At 40.0% G+C, this 20,919-nt stretch overlaps 1 protein-coding gene across 13 annotated transcripts in view; it reads right to left on the bottom strand.

Annotated features, from left to right (window-relative positions):
• CAMK2B (calcium/calmodulin dependent protein kinase II beta) overlaps nucleotides 1-20,919 on the bottom strand; it is a 186,527-nt gene that overhangs the window by 101,319 nt on the left and 64,289 nt on the right. The gene's annotated exons all lie outside the window — the stretch shown is intronic.

The following is a 20,919-nucleotide window of genomic DNA, read 5'->3' as shown; positions in this document are numbered from 1 at the left end:
GTACAAACTTGATTTATAAATTTGTTAACTGAAGCAAAGTATGTTACATGCGTTTTATATGGTGAAGGTCCGTTCTTATCAACAGAAGAACATCAACATTGGCTTCCTCTAAACTCTGCTGAAGATGTCTCCTTGCCTGGTAACGAAACGTTCGGAAACCAACCCACAAACTCGGAGAACCTCCACCCTCATCCTATATCCGAGCTACAGATATTCACCGCTATTGCAAAATGTATATAGATTCATTTTAGAGTAATAAAATGCAATGCAGGTTAAGTAGGGATACTAAGCATAAGCTGTAAAAAAAAGAGGCTGAGCTGGAATCAGTGAGACTCAGAAATCAGCTGAATAAATGACCCTTCATTTGGTACTAAATCGAAATCAATATTAGCATTAGCCTGCTATCTTAAAGAAGACATTTCATAAATGTGAACATCTCTATAGAATATTTCGCTTTCCCCTGTATGATAGCAAAAAAAGGTAAACCCAACTCTACTCCAAAGTGATGGTGATTCAAATAAGGGTTAGAAGTAGTTCCTCAACTTACAACAGTTAGCTCAATGACAATTCGAAGTCAATTAGGACCATTTTTCACACGTACAACCGTTGTGTGATCAAAATTCAGGCGTATGTCAACTGACTCGTACTTATGATCATTGCAGCATCCTGGGGTCACATTTATGACCTGATAAGCAAAGTCAATGGGGAAGCCAGATTCATTAACAACCAGGTTACTACCTGAACTGCAGTGGTTCATTTAACAACTGTGGCTAGAAAGTTCATAAAATGGGGCAAAACTTATTAACAAATGCCTCACTTATCAACATAAAATTTTGGTTCAATTGTGGTCATACACTGAGGACTACCTGTACTTAGGAATCAAATTTCAGGAACAGTGAGATGTTCAGCCGTTTCACTATTTATTACAGTTCCAATCCATGTTTGGTTTATTTTCACTGAAAGGAAGGTCCAGCAAATGTTACAAAAACCCTGTGATTTTTTTTTTCTGAACACACTCAAATTGACCTGCTCTAAATATATACATATCTTGTTATTTTACCTAATCAGTTACTCTTGAAAGGGATATAATAAGTAGTTTGATCAAAACCCAATAATATGTAGGATTAAAGTGTTTTAATGGTTTCTGTTATATTCCTCCTCAGATACTTTATCTTTTCAACAAAAAGTGGCTCTCTTTTCATTTGCACATAGAGGAAATTAAGAATAGGATTAAGCAAGCAAAGAGAGAGAAACTATTCTCTCTCAAAACTGGGAAAATTGAGTAAAATTTAGTAGAAACCAAAGGAAGTATTTGGTGCAAGACATAATTAACATTTTTCTATCACAAGAGATTGTAACATCCACAGCTGTTCTTGAGAAAGAGGGAAGGATCCATTACTCCCATCCTCAGAAGCCTGACTCCTGTGTCTCTGCAAACTGAACGAAAATTATCATAACTTGTAATTATCACTTCAGTAGAGGCCTATAAGATGAGGTCAGCTTTTTTAAAAAAATTATTCAGCACTCAAATGGATTTAAAACCGTGCTCAATTGCCATAATGGAGGGAAAGAGAATTTATTGCAGTCAGAAACCCAGAGTGTAAAATAAAATACGTTAACAATAAAATAAGAATAAAAACATAAAACAGGATAAGAATGTTACAGTTGGTGGCAGGTTGGATGGGAATGCATAGTGGCATAGCTGTCTGTTGCCTCCAATTTTATAGTATGACAATTTCATGTATGTAGGTAAAGTATGTATGTACGTAAGTAAGTGTGTAGGCATTTTTGTTCAAAGTTCAGCATGTTTTACCATAGGATAGTAAGAGAACGAAGCTGGCTCCTTATGCCAATCTTATAATATGACAATTTTGTGTCAATAGGCCTTATTTAGCAACCGCAACTAAGATCAGCTTTGCTTTGCTTTGCTCTGTTTTGCTTTACAGACCTATGAAAATTATAAATGCAAAGTTTGGTAGTTAAGTTACTTTTTCATCACTGTTGTAAATAAACACTAAGCAAGACACTTGCTAAATGAAAACTCCCCCCTCTATCTATCTGTCTGTCTGTCTGTCTGTCCACATTTTTAACTAGGTTAAATAAGTTTCACCATGCAATAATAAAAAGAATTACGCCGGTTCCTCGGTTTTTCTTTCTTTTACACTAATGTGCGCACAAACACACACATACATACATAAACACACACGCACATGAATGAAAAGGCAGAAAGGCAACAGATTACTTGCATGACAGCCAAGACCGCTGCCCAAGATAACAATCAGGACTGCAAGTAAGAGGTTTGTGTTTATGTATGTATGTGTGTGTCTGTCCAGAGGTTGTGTCTGCTCAGAATAGCATTCAGTTCTTAATTCTCAAGGTATATCTGTCTACCTTTGGCCTTGGAAGATTTAATCTGTGATACACTGAAAAGTGCATTTTCTAACTATATCATCTAGACATTACAAGTGAATGAAGCACTGAAGGCAATTATTATGAATCAAGTGAAGCATGATTAAAGGGGCATCGATTCCACCCAACTGAAAAGTGATTGTAAGAAATACATATGGTAAAATATGACAGGAAGAATAAAAATGGATGTTTGCCTTTATGTGAGTGATCTAAAACCTCCAAACTACAATTGATTATTTCACACACTCAAAATAAACTGCCTTGACTTCTAACCTCTAAATCTCTGTATTGCTCCTTTTTCTGTATACTTCTTTAAGGTTACAGAATAAAGGTGGCATACACATTTAGTAATATTAATAAAATGTACAATACTTTGATATGGCCCAAGGGCTAATCAATAAAGTCATTCCAAGCAGTGTTGTAAGAGATGATCAGGCTGAACCTGAGGGAGGGGTCAAATGTGTCATCCATCATAAATCCCTGCGCACCCACAGGATATCTAATCCAGCCCACCTTGATGCTTTCTTAATTCCTGCTCATTTCCCTTGACCGTTAATAGTTCAGATTCTTACAGAGAGCTTAAGCTTGCAATAAATCTTTATGCTCCTTTGAACTGCCTGAATCTTCTGATTTCCCCTGCGCTTGACAAGTGTCACTAATTCTGCTTATGAGCAACCCCACTGATCTGAATCAGAATTTAAAGGAGTGGGGCTGTCTAATGGTGTGTGGGAATGAAGACAGGAAAAAGAGCTGCAAACTAGGCAATGGTCTTTTGAACAAAATGTGAGTCCAAAGGAGACATTGGAGTGGCAAAAGCATCTCAGAAGGGACCCTCCCTGGTATTGGGGAGTGTTAAGTAATTAAGCTCCCCGTTAGAAGAGCGAGTATGCAGAGAAGCGTAATGAGAGTGATATGGAATAACACGCACAAACCAGCATACAGAGACACTGAATAGTATAAATATATAGTAGTTTACTATGTAGAAATATAGAAGTATTCAGAGTCCGGTTAACAGTACAAGTCATACACGGTTCAGTAATTCAGTTATCAAAATAGTCAGTCTAGCACACAAAATATAGCTAACAGTAGCAAACCACAATACCTCACAATACACCGACCAGCATCTAACAAAACAGAGAGCTAACAGCCATACTGGCTCCCTCTTATGGCTGCTTGAGGTAACAAGCCAATTACATCTGTAAAAAGTAACAGTAAAGTAATCATAGCTTATATACATTGCCAAGCCAAGCCTAGGGTTACATGCCTAACAGGGAGAACAGAAGTGAATGAAGAGAGCAATATGTTTATGGAGATTCTCAGTCATTCAGGTCATACTTATCTCAAAGGTGCTTTCTCAAAAGGCAACGGGACTGTTTTGAAAAAGCACCTTTGAGAAGAGAGCAGTAATTTCAGATTTGCGAGATTCTGTTAATGCAACTGCAATAAAGATAGAGCTAGTAATCAGACCTCTTCTCTACTTTCAGCCTGTTTAATGTCAGGCTGTCTAAAGAAAACGGAAAGGCTCACCAAGAATTTTGTAGCTCTTTTAGCTGATTGTGACAAATTTCTAGTTTCAAACTTCCCTTCTTTATTTCCAAACTCCTGCCTTCCACCCAGCTTTTTAATGCTTTTCAGCATTTCTTTGAAATGTTTGATCCCTTGTCAAACATCTTCCTACTTTCTCTCTTTCATCTGTTTTACTTAATTACTTTAACTATGTTACAGTTTAACTGCTATGAGATGCTTAGGGAGCCGATTTAGAACTGTAGTAAATTATAAACCCTTTTGCCAAAAATATAAACACAGATCGCAACGTAATATCCCAGTACAACTTTCTAACCTAATGGCTATTAGCACTACTAATCGTACATGGTAAAGGATTATCTCTTTTTTACAGTGGTTTCATTTTCTATTACTACAGTGGTCCTCAATTTATTATCTTTCTCAACAGTAGTAACAACTATTACCTTGCTCAACAGTAGTAACTGTGAAAGGGATCTTGGAGTCCTAGTGGACAACCATTTAAATATGAGCCAGCCGTGTGCAGCAGCTGCCAAAAAAGCCAACTCAGTTCTAGGCTGCATAAACAGAGGGATAGAATCAAGATCACGTGAAGTGTTAATACCACTTTATAAGGCCTTGGTAAGGCCACACTTGGAATACTGCATTCAGTTTTGGTCACCACAATGTAGAAAAGATGTGGAGACTCTAGAAAGAGTGCAAAGAAGAGCAACAAAGATGATTAGGGGACTGGAGACTAAAACATATGAAGAACGGTTGCAGGAACTGGGTATGTCTAGCTTAAGAGAAAGAAGGACTAGGGGAGACATGATAGCAGTCTTCCAATATCTCAGGGGTTGCCACAAAGAAGAGGGAGTCAAACTACTCTCCAATGCACCTGAGGGCAGAACAAGAAGCAATAGGTGAAAACTAATCAAGGAGAGAAGCAACTTAGAACTGAGGAGAAACTTCCTGACAGCCCTAGGAAGGAGACAATGGCAACTCACTGCAGGGGCTAGTAGAAGCAGTCAACAGCAGTCAATACTGTTTTGAAAAGACTAAAAATAATTTACAATAAACTACAACTATTTGGATTCATAGAATACTATAAATCATGATTTACAAACCACAATGATATAAACCAGTCTGGAATCATACAGTGTACTTAATATAAAGTCAAACTACATTATGGCTTAGTTTGATATTTACACAAAGCTAGTGTTCCCATTTTAATTGTTCATCATTTCATTCATTTCTATTCTGCTTTATTGTTATAGAAGTGAAAAAAAATATTGGCACTGCTTTCTGGTGACAGAACTGTTTCTGTGAACCAGTTTCTTAAAACCTTTGGTTGAGCTCGGGTTATTTCTCACACATAGAGGGAGCAAGGTTTGTGTTGCAAATTCTATTTCTCATGTGACTGTTACGTTTCTAAAAAGGATTTGGGTTTTGTTACTTCCTTAAGGATAAATAAATTTCTGGTGCAAATGGGCTTCACACATGTCTCGCAGCCTTTGCACTTCCTGCTTCCAAGGCACATGTGTCACAAGCAATGCACGTACGATGTTTCCTAAAATAAGAACTGCCTGGTCACACTTTCCCAGGAAGGGGGGAAAACATTCTTAATTATTCGGATAGTACCTTGCTCTATTTCTCACTAAAACTCTATCAAGCCATTCTCCATGCAAGAGATGGGAGTATGAAAATGCTAATTCCATCCAGAGTGTGCATCCTGCTAAGCCATGGTTTATTTAGCTCATCTTTGTTAAATAAACCACATTTTCTCTTAAAGTGTTATATGAACTCAGGGGAAAGTATGGTACATTTCTGTTGCTGGATGCAGAGCCCATTTTCTGGAGATTGTTATATGTGGTGTCAATTACAAATTTTGAAGTGCTTCCAAGGAACTTAATCACTTAAACTTTTACTCAGAAAAGCTCAATTGTCTTCTGTCCACAATCAGTGCCCTCCATTCATTGGCCAAGAACATCCAGAAAGAGAGACCAAGGCAAACGTTTGCTTGTTTGGAAAGGGAAAAATAGAAGAGCAAAACTAGTAAACTCCAGGGATTGACAGTTGCCCATCACCAGAACAAATGCTTTATTTAGTAAAAGTGAAGCTCAGGTGAGCAGGAGAAATCCTGCCATTGGCCTTCCTAGAGTTTCAACCCTCCAACCTCCTTCAATATTTTTTGTAAGTTCCCCAATGGAGTCTGTAGCAAAAGCACCAGTATAAGAATATCTTGGGAGCTAGTGACTGGGGTGGGGAGGGAGGTGGGGACGAGATGGGAGGGGACAGGAGAGGAGAGGTCATTAGAGGGAATCTGCATTTTCTTCTGTGTAAAGTAGTAACATGTGTATCTGTACTTACACTTCCCTCCAGGGATTAATCATAGGCTGAGCATCGGTTCCTCTGTGTGTGACAGAGAAGAGAGAAGGTCTGATCAGGATATGTGCCTATGCATTGTGTCCATTTGTGTCAGAGATGGTATTCAGCCAGGTCTGACAGATTCTGGAGAACCGGTAGCGGAAATTTTGAGAGTGAGGAGGGAATGGGGATTTTGCAGTATCCTTCCCTTGCCACGCCCACAGAGCCAGCAGTAAAAAAAAATTGAATCCCACCACTGATGTGTGTATATTTCTATCCTTCTCTCATATTGTATTTGAAGGTGTCTGTGCACTGGGAGTAGACTGCCTGTTCTCCATTCTGGATCGTGAAACAAGGAAGAAAGAGGAATGAATGGTTTCTATACCGATACTTAACTGCTTTTTCAATGGAGATTCACTATCTTTTTATTTTTTAACTCTGCACATCCCAAGTCTAGCTAATTTTCAAACTAACATTTATTTTTACCAGTTTCTTCTCCACAATTTAATCTGGGAGGTGGGGGGGGGGTTTATCATGCTGATGGACATGCCCCTTTATATAATTTCTTCCCATACAGAAAGAGTAGGGTGAGGGGGAATTAAAAAGAGATCGATTTTGTTTAATACAGCATCTTCTTTTTTTCCTGTTGTTGTTTCTCAACTAGCAGAAACTTTAAAAAAATTAAAACAAAAATCGGACTTGCTCTTGGCAGAGCATGGAAATTGCATGCAAACACTGCTGAACCTTGACTGCTCTTGTCCCAGATGTAGGGACATGATGCCAGATATGAGAAAAACAATATATGTCTTTGACAACTCCTGAGCACACATCAGATCTGAAAAACAGATACTGCTTGGGAGAACAGCAAAATTGCGGCTGGAGAAGGGAGGAAAGGAAAAGAAAAAGAAGAAGAAGAAGAAAGAGACTTTTCCAATCTGAACTTTGAGCAAGACGATCAAAAAGAAATACATGCCATTTGCAGGACATAATAACCAAGGACTGATCAATCTTACAGGGTTCGCAAATTGCAGAAAAGACCCCTTCCAGCTTTATCCCTTTTGGGCACTGCACCATTCACAAAAGTATAAAATGGGATATACAGAATTTATAGTTCAGGGCAGCCAAACATTATCATGGTTCACTTTATGGTTATAATTCAGTGTTTCTCAACCTTGGCAACTTTAAGAGAATATGGACTTCTAACTACCAGAATGCTGGTTGGGGAATTCTGAGAGTTGAAGTCCATATATCTGACAGTTGTCGAGCTTGAAAGAGGGTGTTATGATTGCTTAAGGGGGCAGGAACACCCTCTTGGGATGTATAAAACAGCAAGATCCAGACAACGAATCCTGGGGGGAAGCTGGATTGTGAGAACAGATTGTGAGAACCCCTGAAATATTCAAGGTCATTACCCTGGAAGAAAAATACCAATATGTAGAGATGTTAAAAGTTGATTGGACAACTGAAAATACCCCTTCAGAAAAGGAGATAATAAGGAAGATATTAACTTGCACAGAAATGGAGAGACAGTATATTATGACACTTGGAATAGATTTTATCAATGGTTCGAAATACAAGGTGGGAGTCAGAACATAAAAAACATTAGGCTAGGTAGACCTGGAATGAGATATTTTATATGCATTAGAATGAATATGTTGATCAAAAATAATTGTACAAGACTAGCACTGTGTAAGTAATATCTATGTTATTTGTCTTTCACTTTGATTTCTATGGTGGATGAAACACCAGGATGGTCACACTTCAATATACATATATGTAAATATATGGTCATATATATGTATATGTATATGTATATGTATATGTATATGTATATGTATATATGTATATGTATTTGTGTTACAACCCCTGGTATGCCCAAATATGGGAGGGAGCTCACTACTCCCCCTTTCTGTCGTTCGGCTCATTACAGAGGACCATCCAGGCAGAAAACCATATTTTTATTTTTAATGTTGCCTTTGCTATGTTTGTGTTGTATTTGTGCTGATTTTTATTTATTTATTTATTTATCAGCACAAATACAACACATACACACACACACACACACATATAATGTAAATAATAAAAAATATATTTTAAAAAATAAAATAAAAAGTTGATTGGACAATGAGAGACAAGCAATGGGAAGAGACTAAAGGAGGAAGGTTAACTGGGAAAATTTGGTGCGCAAACCCTGAGTTCTGGCTTTGCGCTACTGTAATTCACTTGGCTTGTAGTAAACTATACCTTTCCCAACACATGGAGTTAAGGATCATTTTTGCTTAGAAAACCAAGTTGAAGCAGATCTGATAGCCAGGCCGATTGCCAGTTTTAAGAGAAAATTTCAAGGTTCTTTAGGAGGTAAGAAATTCCGAGCACCAGCCAGCCATGCTACTGGTCTGGCTCTTGCTAACAAGATAGGCAGCTTCGTCTGCTTCTGATTCTTGATGCTCCTTGCTGGGGCTGCCTATTAATCAGGGACATCTGCAAGCCGACAAGCTGTCTCCGCTGATGCTGAGGGATCTCCCCTCAAAATGACACGTCAGGAGCATCACCACAGCAACCAACTGCTTTCAAACACAATGTTCAGCAAAGCAGTTGTTGTGTTCAAAGGCTGGGGGAGGATATCCTGCTGGTGTGCAGTTGCCATGTTTTCAAGGCAGCGTTCCTTTCTTCTAGGGTTGGAATCAGCGAGGAATCGTTCCCTTTTCACAAAAGCTCAAGGACAAAAATGATCTTTTTCTTGGAAGTTGAAAACTGAGTTAGAAGATAAACATTCTCCTCCTTTTTGGGTATGGGACCAGGGATGAGTTCAGCACAGCCTCAGTTTCCCCTACCTTTGTAAGCCATCCTGGCCTGAACCTTCAAGCAGGACTTATAGCTAAGTGATGGTTGCATCCCAGTAGAAGAGACAGGCTAGGCAGAAAATCATTGGGACCTTCGTTAAGAGCCAGGCGGCCTTTAAAAAGCAGTACAGGTAATCCTCGGCTTACAACTATTCATTGTGGACTTCAACTCCCTTGCTAGTTGGGGAATTCTGGGAGTTGAAGTCCACACATCCTAAAATTGCCAAGGTTGGACACTCCTGATTTAGATTCTATACAATACAATACAATACAATACAATACAATACAATACAATACAATACAGTATAATACAATAGCAGAGTTGGAAGGGACTTTGGAGGTCTTCTAGTCCAACCCCCTTCCTAGGCAGTAAACCCTATACCATTTCAGACAAATGGCTATCCAACATCTTCTTAAAGACTTCCAGTGTTGGGGCATTCACAACTTCTGGAGGCAACTTCTGTTCCACTGATTAATTGTTCTAACTGTCAGGAAATTTCTCCTCAATTCTAAGCTGCTTCTCTCCTTGATTAATTTCCACCCATTGCTTCTTGTTCTACCCTCAGGTGCCTTGGAGAATAGTTTGACTCCCTCTTCTTTGTGGCAACTCCTGAGATATTGGAACACTGCTATCAAGTCTCCCCTAGTCCCTCTTTCTCTTAAGCTAAACATACCCAGTTCCTGCAACCGTTCTTCATATGTTTTAGTCTCCAGTCCCCTAATCATCTTTGTTGCTCTTCTTTGCACTCTTTCTAGAGTCTCCACATCTTTTCTACATCGTGGCAACCAGAACTGAATGCAGTATTCCAAGTGTGCCCTTACCAAGGCCTTATAAAGTGGTGTTAACCCTTCACGTGATCTTGATTCTATCCCTCTGTTGATGCAGCCTAGAACTGTGTTGGCTTTTTTGGCAGCTGCTTTCTTCAGTCAATGCAAAATGAAATGGCATTTTGCCCACCATAAAAGCCCGCTACTGTTCCTCAAACTAGGCTAGGAAGACCTTCCAGCTCAAAACCATAACTGATTCCTCAAAGGGGCACCACAGTCCACTTGAAATAATTCACCCGACACGGCAAGAGTAGGAAGGTCCATAGCAAAGTCAAGGGTGCAGCAGATTGTCCACCCAAGTTTCAGGATTAAATTATCATTTCTCTAATCAGGATCTCAGAAAGGTCTCTCTAAAACTCTGAATAGCTGCAGCTATTCATGCAAACAATAGTGATGTAGAGAGGTGGAAGTTTATCATGGTTTCTTTGGTTTTGGCTAAGCACAGGGTGAGAAACTGGCTGTTTTTGGTTCATTCAAGAAATCACAACTTATACAATGAAGGGCCGTTTCTTAGCAGAAATACTTTTTAACGTTCACACATATAAAGTATATGAACATTGCATCATTACCTTCTTCTTCATCATCATCAACTTCATCATCACCTTCATCCAAAATTCATCCTACCACTTTCCAAACTGGGGTATATTTTAAATCTCTTGGACTTTTCATGTTGTATCCATTCCCATTTCCTACACAGGTAATCTTCACATATGACCACAACTGGAACCAGAATTGCTAAGCAAAGTGGTTATTTAGTGCGTTGCACCCAATTCTATGACTTTTGCTATGGTTGTTAAGCGAATCACCTAGTCATTAAGCAAATCAAACTTCCACCACTGAGTTTCTCTGAAACCAGCGGAAAAGTTCACAAATGGCAATCACATGACCCTTGCCCAGGATCCAAAATTTGATCAACTGACCATGGAGACGCTACAATCATTCTTAAGTAGAAGGACCAGTTGCCAGTCACTTTCTTCAGCGGCTGCTGTAAGTTTGGCTGCTAAATGACTGGTTGTAAGTTGAGGACTATTTGTACGGTATGTAACAACATGGTATTTGCGAAACCAAGAAGACCGATCAATGGAAAATCCATGGGGAAGAAACCAAATGGAAAAGAAAAAGAGCAAGATTATTATCTTCCGTAGACAGTTAGCAGCAAAATATTGTTTTTAATCAGCAAAGGACAATCTTTGGAATGATGGCTGCATGTAACAAACGGAGCAGGTTGCGGAGAAACAAATAACAGCAGTTGGGGAAATGCTTCGGGAGCGACCTTTGGTTCATGACATGACGTAAGCATGTCCCTTTTTTAATCTACAAAATGGGGGAAGACATGCTTGGGACATCTACTGCAAATAGGCAAGGAGAGAGGGATTTGAGACCAGAAAGGGGGTTGGTCGTTTTAGAAAGAACAGAAGGAGGCAAAGATAGGAGAGGCTTGTTTTTAGTTCAAAGCAAGTTGAAGTTTGGAATAATCAGCAGGAATGGGAAAAGGTCAGAAAAGTAGGCTAAAGGAAGAAGTGTTTCTCAGGCTGGTGCTGTCACCAACAGGATGACACCCAAATTAATTGTCTCCAGAGGAACTGGGACAGGAACAAAAAGGGAAGGAGGGAGGGAGAAGAGGCGGCTTGTTACAAGGAAGGATCCTGGGCTCTTGGAGAAAGAGCAATATACTGGGAAACAGGACTTCTAATTCAGCATGTCCAAGTGACGAAAGCTTGTTCTATTGCAGTGGTTCGCAACCTTCCCAATGCCGCGACCCTTTAATACAGTTCCTCATGTTGTGGTGACCCCCAACCATAAAATTGGTGTCTCGGTTCCTAAGACCATCGAAAATATGTGTTTTCCGATGGTCTTAGGTGACCCCTGTGAAAGGGTCGTTCGACCCCCAAAGGGGTCCCGACCCACAGGTTGAGAACCACTGTTCTACTGGAAAGAACATATCGGGAGCATGGACATCACACTGGATGGCGCAGATTGTAAAATTACTGTATATTGTTATGTATGTTCTGTGTTTTGTTTTGTCTCTTTGTGTTTTTTTCTTTGCTGTGTCTTCCCTATTGTTTTTAAAGATCAAAACATTTAATAAAAATTATTTATTTAAAAAAAAGGTCGCCAAAAAGGGACCACATGAACCCGGGACCCTGCAACCATCATTAATAGGAATCAGTTGTCATGCATCTCAATTTTGAGCACATGACCACGAGGATACTGCCACAGTCGTAAGTGTGAAAAACGGTCATTTTTAAAAGTGCTGTTGTAACTTTGAATAGTTGCTAAATGAACTGTTGTAAATTGAGGACTACCTGAATTGTGAAGATCAGCATGCCAGCTGGGGGAATTCTGGGAATTGAAATCCATACATCTTAAAGTTGTCAAAGTTGAAACAACACTGCAGTGGATGAATGTTAATTCAAACAAGAAACATTTTGCTATTCATGTCTCACTTATTATTAGATCTTTCAATCCAAAAGCTGACTTCCTAGACAAGTCCCCAATTTAAACCCAACATCAATCTAACCACTTTATGAGGTAAGTTGCAGCTAACAAAAAGCTGCTGCCTTTTAATTACATTTGTTAGTCAGGGAAAAAAAAGCACTTTTTCTAAATTTTTGGCCACTACAGACTTACACAGCTCTCCTCCTACAATTTCTACAGGCACCTGTTCCCTTGTCCCATGGAAGATAGATGGAGAGGAGATAGCTAGTCAACAACAGCAAAAAGGTTAATAGATTCTACGTAGATTCTTGGTAAAACGATACTAAATTCTCTCGAGACTCGAGGAAAACTGATGCAATCCATAAATACATTTCCAATCATGAGCCTATTTCGGGAGAAACAGCCCAGTTTCTCATAAATAGCTACCAATGCTCGTGTTTTTGGTTAGAAAGCACAAAATACCATTTTCAGCTGGATCTCTGGAACAAGTACTCGCAAATTTACTCTGCACCAATTAATATGAATTCAATATGATTAAGCCACTCTTCTGCAAACAGTAATTTTAACGAGCAACGCCAGTAGACTCATGCCTATCCAAAAAAAAAAAAAAATCAATCCCCAATCAGCTCCCAAAATGTTCAGATTTCAAGGTGCACATTAAAATTCATAACCATTAAGGGAAATAAAAAGATACGAGGAAGACTTTTCCACCGTGGGTTAGTTATACCAATTAACTCGTCATCTTGCACTGCGGGTGAGGAGGAACCAATTGTACCACCTTTGACATAGAAAAAGTATCTCCGTATTCTAAGGCGATGAGGATTTCAAGTTTGCTGGAGAGTTTTCGATCCTTTCTGTTCAAAACCGCCGTACTTTTCAACACCCATCCTTCTTTTTCTAAAGCTACATCCGGATTCGGATTTCTCCAGAAATAGACAAAGCAAGCAGAAAAGCACAACATGCAGTTAGAAAGGGCTGAAAAATACACAGCTAACTAAGCCTTATTAATCAGCCTTTTAAAATAAGAGAAGCTGCCTAAATCTAAGGTAATAAGGATGACATTGCAATAGGAAGATGAATGCTTTGGTGAATCTTATTTCCAAGCAAGGGTGGCTAGGTCTTCAATACTAAGTTTGCCTCTGGAGCTAATCAGCCCTTTGCAGCCTTATTTTTAAGGAATCAATGTCCTTTAAATGATATAGCACCAAAAGAAGCCAGGGGAAATTAAGATGTGGGCGGACATTCAGAGATGTGATTCTTAACAGAAGAGTTCCCCAAGCAGGCTTTATAAAACATGCCTGCCCAGAAATTCCTGCAGCTGATGGCTCCTATGTCTATAACAGGGGTGTCCAACCTTGGCAACTTTAAGACCATGCTGGCTGGGGAATTCTGGGAGTTGAAGTCCACAGTTCACTCACAGTAAACATTGGGTTCACTTAACAAATGCAGCATTTACTTAACAACCACCTGTAAAAAATGTCACAAAAATGGGTCCGGTCATATGATGACCCGCTTTAAGACCACCACAACGACTCTAATTGCCATGCTCAGTTTCAGATGTCAGATGAAGACTAACTGTATGTCATGACATGAGCTCAAACCAAGCCAGCATTTGGTTTGCAGGAGCTGATCTACTCAGCAGGTGAATTTTTACATGGCAGAAAGTGGCAGTCCAAGATCTTTGCACACATGCCATTACTCAATTTTGTTCCGCCAAATATGACCGTTGCTAACCCTCATTTGATTGATTGACTGAATGAATGCAGAAGGACGTAGTACAATCTTATTTATAAGAAGCCAGTAAAAGAGCTCTAAATAGGGAATAATAGAGATGGAAGGGACCTTGGAAGTTGCTTCTAATCCAACCCTCTGCTCAAGCCATTCCAGACAAGTGGCCGTCCTGTCTCTTCTTAAAAGCTTCCAGTGATGGACTATCCACAACTTTTGAGGGCAAGCCATTCCACTGATTAATTGTTCTCACTGTCAGGAAATGTCTCCCTAGTTCTTGGTTGCTTCTCTCCTTGATTAGTTTCCATCCATTGCTTCTTGTCTTGCCTACAAGTGCTTTGGAGAATAGGTTGATTCCCTCTGTCTTCTAAAAGATTTTCAGCCTTGGTCTTGTGCATGTATGTTACGTGCCAAGTATGACATAAGGAACCAAAAACTACAAACCGGAGTCTGAGCAAACAGATTCAACAACAACAACAACAAAATAGAAAATTAGTAGACCAATAGAGGGGGGGGAGACCCAATTTATATGGTTTTATTTTCATAAATGAGAGAGCAAGCGTATTTGTTCCTTTATAAACAATTGGAATCCTAGAAAGAATGCCACATCTAAAAGAAAGCAAAATTGAGCCATGTGCTTTAAAATACATTTGTGGAATTAAATGAGTGATGATAGCCTAGCTAGAAGGATAATAAATCAGATCCTTAAAAAGCCCCAGAGAAATATGATGCCTATCCTCAAAGTTATGTTCTTACCATATCAGGAAGATTCTAGTTTTAGCTGTAGATAATTTTTAGAGCATCAGATATTTCAGCCTCTAATTCTCATAAAGAGTTTCTCTTCAGTTCATTTATATAGCTGACCTCCTCCTCTGAAACTCACACTGGTCTGCAGCAGTCTGGATCCTGGTTCTTGCTTATCTAGTCTAGCAAGATGTGGAACATCGAAAATAACAACAGCAACACAAACGTCCTGGAAGAATTAACACTTCTTCTAACAGTTCCCTCCATCACATGTACTTACATTCAGGTTACACAGCTCAGTTCAGCCGGAGCTTAAGACCGGAATTTAGATATAGGTGAAGTTACACTCTCTCCCTTCCCAGAGGCATTCTATACTTTAGAACAGTGCTTTTCAACCATGGCAATTTTAAGATGTATGGGCCTCAACTCATTATCCCAAACTGTCCAATGGACTCATTCAAGTATTGATTAAGCGATTTTGCAGAAAACATTATTTTTTTTTTTACCAACAAGTGCTAAAAATAATGATAACACAGCAGTTAAGTGGAAACGACCTGCCAATTATAAGGGGAAAATAAGGCTTCATAAAAAATGGATTCAAGAATTTCTCTTTCAAGCATGTTCAAGATAGACAACGGCCACTTTCTACAGTTTGTGAAAATATATATATTTTTGGAAGCATGAAAAAAAAATCAAGAATCTTTATTATAACATCCATATTTGGGTTTTTAAGATGATTGCAATCCTGCATCTTAATCTCATCTTCTATCCTGTAACCTTGGCTACCATGCATAGCTTTTTCTGAAGTCTAGCCAAATTCCTTAATTCTTATATACTGTATGATTCTCACTGGACGCAATGTGTGTTGGCAGGGGAGCAGAGGTCGATCCTGAGGCCGCTCACTTGTGGGGTGCCGCAGGGGTCGGTCCTCTCGCCCCTCCTGTTCAACACATACGTGAAGCCGCTGGGTGAGATCATCCGTGGTTTTGGGGTTGGATACCATCTGTACGCTGATGACACACAGCTGTACATTTCCACCCCAAACCACCCCAACGAGGCCGTCGAAATGATGTCCCGATGCTTGGAAGCCGTTCGGGTCTGGATGGGGGACAACAGACTCAGACTCAACCCTTCCAAGACGGAGTGGCTGTGGCTACCGGCGCCCCGGTTCAACCAGTGGACTCCATCGCTGGCCATAGGGGGCAAACAACTGCCCCCCGTGGAGCGGGCGCGCAATTTGGGCATCCTCCTCGATGCCCGGCTGTCGATGGATGACCATGTGGCAGCCGTGGCAAGGGGGGCGTTCTACCAGGTTCGCCTGGTGCGCCAATTGCGCCCCCTATTGGACCGGGACGCCTTACGCACAGTCACTCATGCGCTGGTGACGTCTCGCCTGGACTACTGCAATGCTCTCTACATGGGGCTCTCCTTGAGATGCACCCGAAGACTACAGCTAGTTCAGAATGCGGCCACGCAGGCCATCATGGGGAGAACCAGATACTCCCATGTAACACCACTCCTGCACGAGCTGCACTGGCTGCCTGTGGTTTTTTGGGTGCGTTTCAAGGTGTTGGTTACTATCTTCAAAGCGCTCCATGGCACGGGACCTAGTTACCTGCGGGATCGCATCTCACCTCACACATCCCTGCGACCAATCCGCTCCCACAGGGAGGGACTCCTCCGGGTACCGTCCACTAAGCAGTGTCAACAGGCGGCGCCCAGGAGTAGAGCCTTCTCTGTGATGGGCCCAACCCTCTGGAATGACCTCCCCCCCGATATCAGAACTACTACCGACCTCCGCTCCTTCCGACAGAAACTTAAGACCCACCTGTTCCAATTAGCTGGCCTGGCTGATTTATAGTCCCACTCTCAACCTCCTGGCAAACATCTTATTTTGGGTAGTTTTTTAAGGGTAATTTTAATTTTTATTCGAATTTTAATGTATTATTGTACAGTGCATATCCTACCTCCTCCGTCTATCTATGTATCTATGTATATTTATATTTTTGTATCGACATTGTTTTTAATATGACTGTACACCGCCCCGAGTCCTGTTTAGGAAAGGGTGCGGTCTATAAATTAAAGAAGTATTATTATTATTATTATTATTATTATTATTATTATTATTATTATTATTATTATTATTATTATTATTATTATTATTATTATTATTATACGATTGTATCACAGCGGCCAGTTGATTCGCCGGATTTGGCATTGATTACTAGTCGGGCCCCACCCAGGGGCCTAGGACGTCGTAACGTATTTTCGTAATATACGTGCAGATCCAAGCAGTGCAACTTTTTGCATTTGACTGATGGTGATTTTATAATAATAATAATAATAATAAATATTTATTTCTTAGCCGCACCCTCTCCCGCAGGACTCGGGGCGGCGTACAATGAAACATATGAAATAAATATGTGGACAAAACAAACATATAACAGAGACATATACCGAGACACACACAAGGAGGAGGTCGGCTGATAAATAAAAACAATTAAAATACAGTATTTAAAAACCCCTAAATAATTAAATATAATTAAAATACCCAGTTAAAAACCCGTCAGGAGCGATATGGTTAGATCAAAGTTCAAAGTTGAGCCAGGCCAGCTGCTTGGAATAGGTGGGTCTTAAGCTTAATACGAAAGGAGCGGAGGTCAGAGGTATTCCTAATATCCGGAGGGAGGTCATTCCACAGGGCTGGGCCCGCCACAGAGAAGGCTCTACTCCTAGACGCCGCCCCCCGACACTGTCTAGTGTTTTGTCAAGTTTTAACTGTTTTAAATGTAATTCCAGTGCTTTTGGAATAGCACCCAGTGTGCCGATTACCACTGGAATTACCACTGCTGGTTTGTGCCATAATCGTTGGATTTCAATTTTTAAGTCCTGGTATTTCGCAACTTTTTCATGTTCCTTCTCCTCAACCCTGCTATCACCTGGTATTGCGATGTCTATGATTGTAACCTTCTTTTTCTCAACCAGTGTGATGTCTGGTGTGTTATGAGCTAGTATTTTGTCTGTTTGTATACGAAAATCCCACAGGATCTTGACCATCTGATTTTCGGTGACTTTTTCAGGCTTATGTTCCCACCAGTTTGTTGTTGTTTTAATATTATAATTTTTGCACAAATTCCAGTGGATCATTTGTGCTACTGAATTGTGCCGCAATTTATAATCAGTCTGCGCGATTTTTTTACAGCAGCTGAGTATGTGGTCAACAGTTTCATCAACTTCTTTGCAGAGTCTGCATTTGGCATCATCAGAGGATTTTTCGATTTTGGCCTTAATGGCATTTGTTCGGATAGCTTGTTCTTGCGCAGCCAGGATTAGTGACTCTGTTTCTTTCTTTAATGTACCTGTTGTTAACCATAACCAAGTTTTTTCACTGTCCACTTTATCTTTTATTTTTTCCAGAAATTGACCATGCAATGCTTTGTTCTGCCAACTCTCCATTCTTGATTTTATCACATCTTTTCTGTATTCTTGTTTCGTCTGTTGGGCCTTCAGTAGATTTTTGTTCTTTACTTCGATTAATAGATGTTCTTGACTTTCTTTTAAATAATCAGCCAGTGCATGTTTTTCTTCTTCAACTATTTGCTTCACTTGTAATAATCCTCTGCCACCTGATTTTTGGGGCAGGTATAGTCTATCAGTGTCACCACGTGGATGTAAACTGTAGTGCATTGTCATTAGTTTCCTGGTTTTTCGGTCCAAAATGTCCAAATCAGCTTGTGTCCAGTTAACTATACCAGCTGTGTATCTTATAACTTGTATTGCCCAGGTATTTATGACCTTGATTGTATTTCCACCATTTAATTTAGATTTCAAAATTTTCCTAACTCTGTTGGTGTACTCTCTCCTGACAATATTTTTTACTTGCCCATGTTTGATGTTATCCAACTGCAAAATGTCTAAGTATTTGTAGGCTTCATTTTCGTTGCATTTAATTCGTTGGCCATTGGGCATTTCAATTCCCTCACATGTAGTGATTTTGCCCCTTTTTATGGATACAGTGGCACATTTTTCCAAGCCAAACTGCATTGAAATATCGGTGCTGAATACTCGGACTGTGTTTGTCAGTGATTGGATTTCTATTTCTGACTTTCCATAGAGTTTCAAATCATCCATATATAATAAATGTGAATTTTTTTTGGCTTCTTTGGCTGTTTGATATCCTAATTTCATTTTTTTTAAGATTACTGATAGTGGGATCATCGCGATGATGAAGAGAAGAGGTGAAAGTGAATCACCCTGGAAAATTCCTCACTTGATATTAACCATTCCATAGTTCTCATTCCCTACTGCCAACTCAGTTCTCCATTGTTTCATCGCCTTTTCAGTGAAGGATGTAATATTTTTACTAATGCAAGTTGTTTCTAAGCATTTTATGATCCAACTATGTGGCAATGAGTCGAATGCTTTTTTATAATCAATCCAGACCATATTCAAGTTCGTTTTTCTTTTCATTATTATTATTATTATTATTATTATTATTATTATTATTATTATTATTATTATTATTATTATTATTATTATTATTATTACTGCATTGTTGCATGTTCAGACAATGATTGGCTTCCTTAAAAAAAAACTCTAAGATCTTGTTCCTGTATATCCTTCTTGCAAAGCATTTATGATACATTTGTGTCTACTTCCTAGCCACTCAGAACAACACACAAAATCCTGAGCAAAACTAGAATTTTCTGAAAGTAAAAACTTCCTCAAGTCAAGCTCAACTCTTGATAACTACCTGGGTATCTGCATCAAGCGGTCTGCCACTGTATTTTACAGGAATGTTTTTTCAGCTTCCAAGTCTCCAGGTAGTTGCCAACTTACAACCACAAGTGAGACCAGAATTTTCATTGCTAAGCACGGTGGTGGGTGGTTAAATGAGTCACATCTAATTTTACAACTTTTTTGCTACGGTTGTTAAGCAAATCCAGCTTCCCCGTTAACTTTGCTTGATGGACACTGGCTGGGAAAGTCACAAACGATGATCATATAATCAGGGGGCACCGAAATCATCTTTGCCAAGCGCCTGAATTTTGATCACATGAATGTGGGGATGCGGCCACAGCCATAAGCGTGAGGACCGCTCATATGTCTTTTTTTTTTTTAGTGCTGTCATTACTTCAAATGCCCACTAAACAAATAGTTGTAAGTCAAGGATTATCTGTAGTTATACACACCATGGATTCTCTTGTACACTAGTCCTCAACTTGGGACCTCAATTGAGCCCAATTCTGTTGGTGAACAAGACACAAGTGATGTTTTTCCCATATTATGATCATCCTTGCCACGGTCGTTAAGTGAATCCCCGCAGTTGTTACGCTAGTAGCACGGTTGTTAAGTGACTCTGGCTTCCCCGTTGACTTTGCTTGTCAAAAGGTCGCAAAAGGGGATCACAGGACCCCAGGACACTGCAACGGTCATAAATATGAGTCAGTTTATTTATTTATTTATTTATTTATTACTTGAACTTATTAGTCGCCCCCTCTCCCCACAGGGACTCGGGGCGACGTACAAAGGTATTATATAGCGTATAGAGGAGGTAAGAATAAATAAATAAGTTACAATACTTAAAAAGTTAAAACCCCAGTGAAATTAACCCTTAAAAACTAAAATTACAATTAAAAATGCCCTGGGCTGGGGAGGTTGTAGAGTTATGCCAGGTCAGCTAGTCGAAACAGGTAGGTTTTCAGCTTCATACGGAAGGAGCGAAGGTCGGTTGTAGTTCTGATGTCTGGGGGGAGGTCATTCCAAAGGGTGGGACCCACTACAGAGAAGGCCCTACTTCTGGGCGCTGCCCTCTGGCACTCTCTGGAGGACGGCACCCGGAGTAGTCCCTCTCTGTGTGAGTGGACGGGTCGCAGGGATGTATGGGGCAGGACGCGATCCCGCAGGTAACTAGGCCCTGTGCCATGGAGCGCTTTGAAGGTGGTAACCAGTACCTTGAAGCGCACCCGGTAGACCACAGGAAGCCAGTGCAGCTCGCGCAGGATAGGTGTTATATGGGAGAACCTCGATCTCCCCATAATTACCCGCGCGGCTGCATTCT

Source organism: Natrix helvetica (assembly GCF_964273705.1).
Source record: "Natrix helvetica genome assembly, chromosome: 8".
Classification (NCBI taxonomy): domain Eukaryota; kingdom Metazoa; phylum Chordata; class Lepidosauria; order Squamata; family Natricidae; genus Natrix; species Natrix helvetica.
This window is presented reverse-complemented; position numbering and strand designations above follow the sequence as displayed.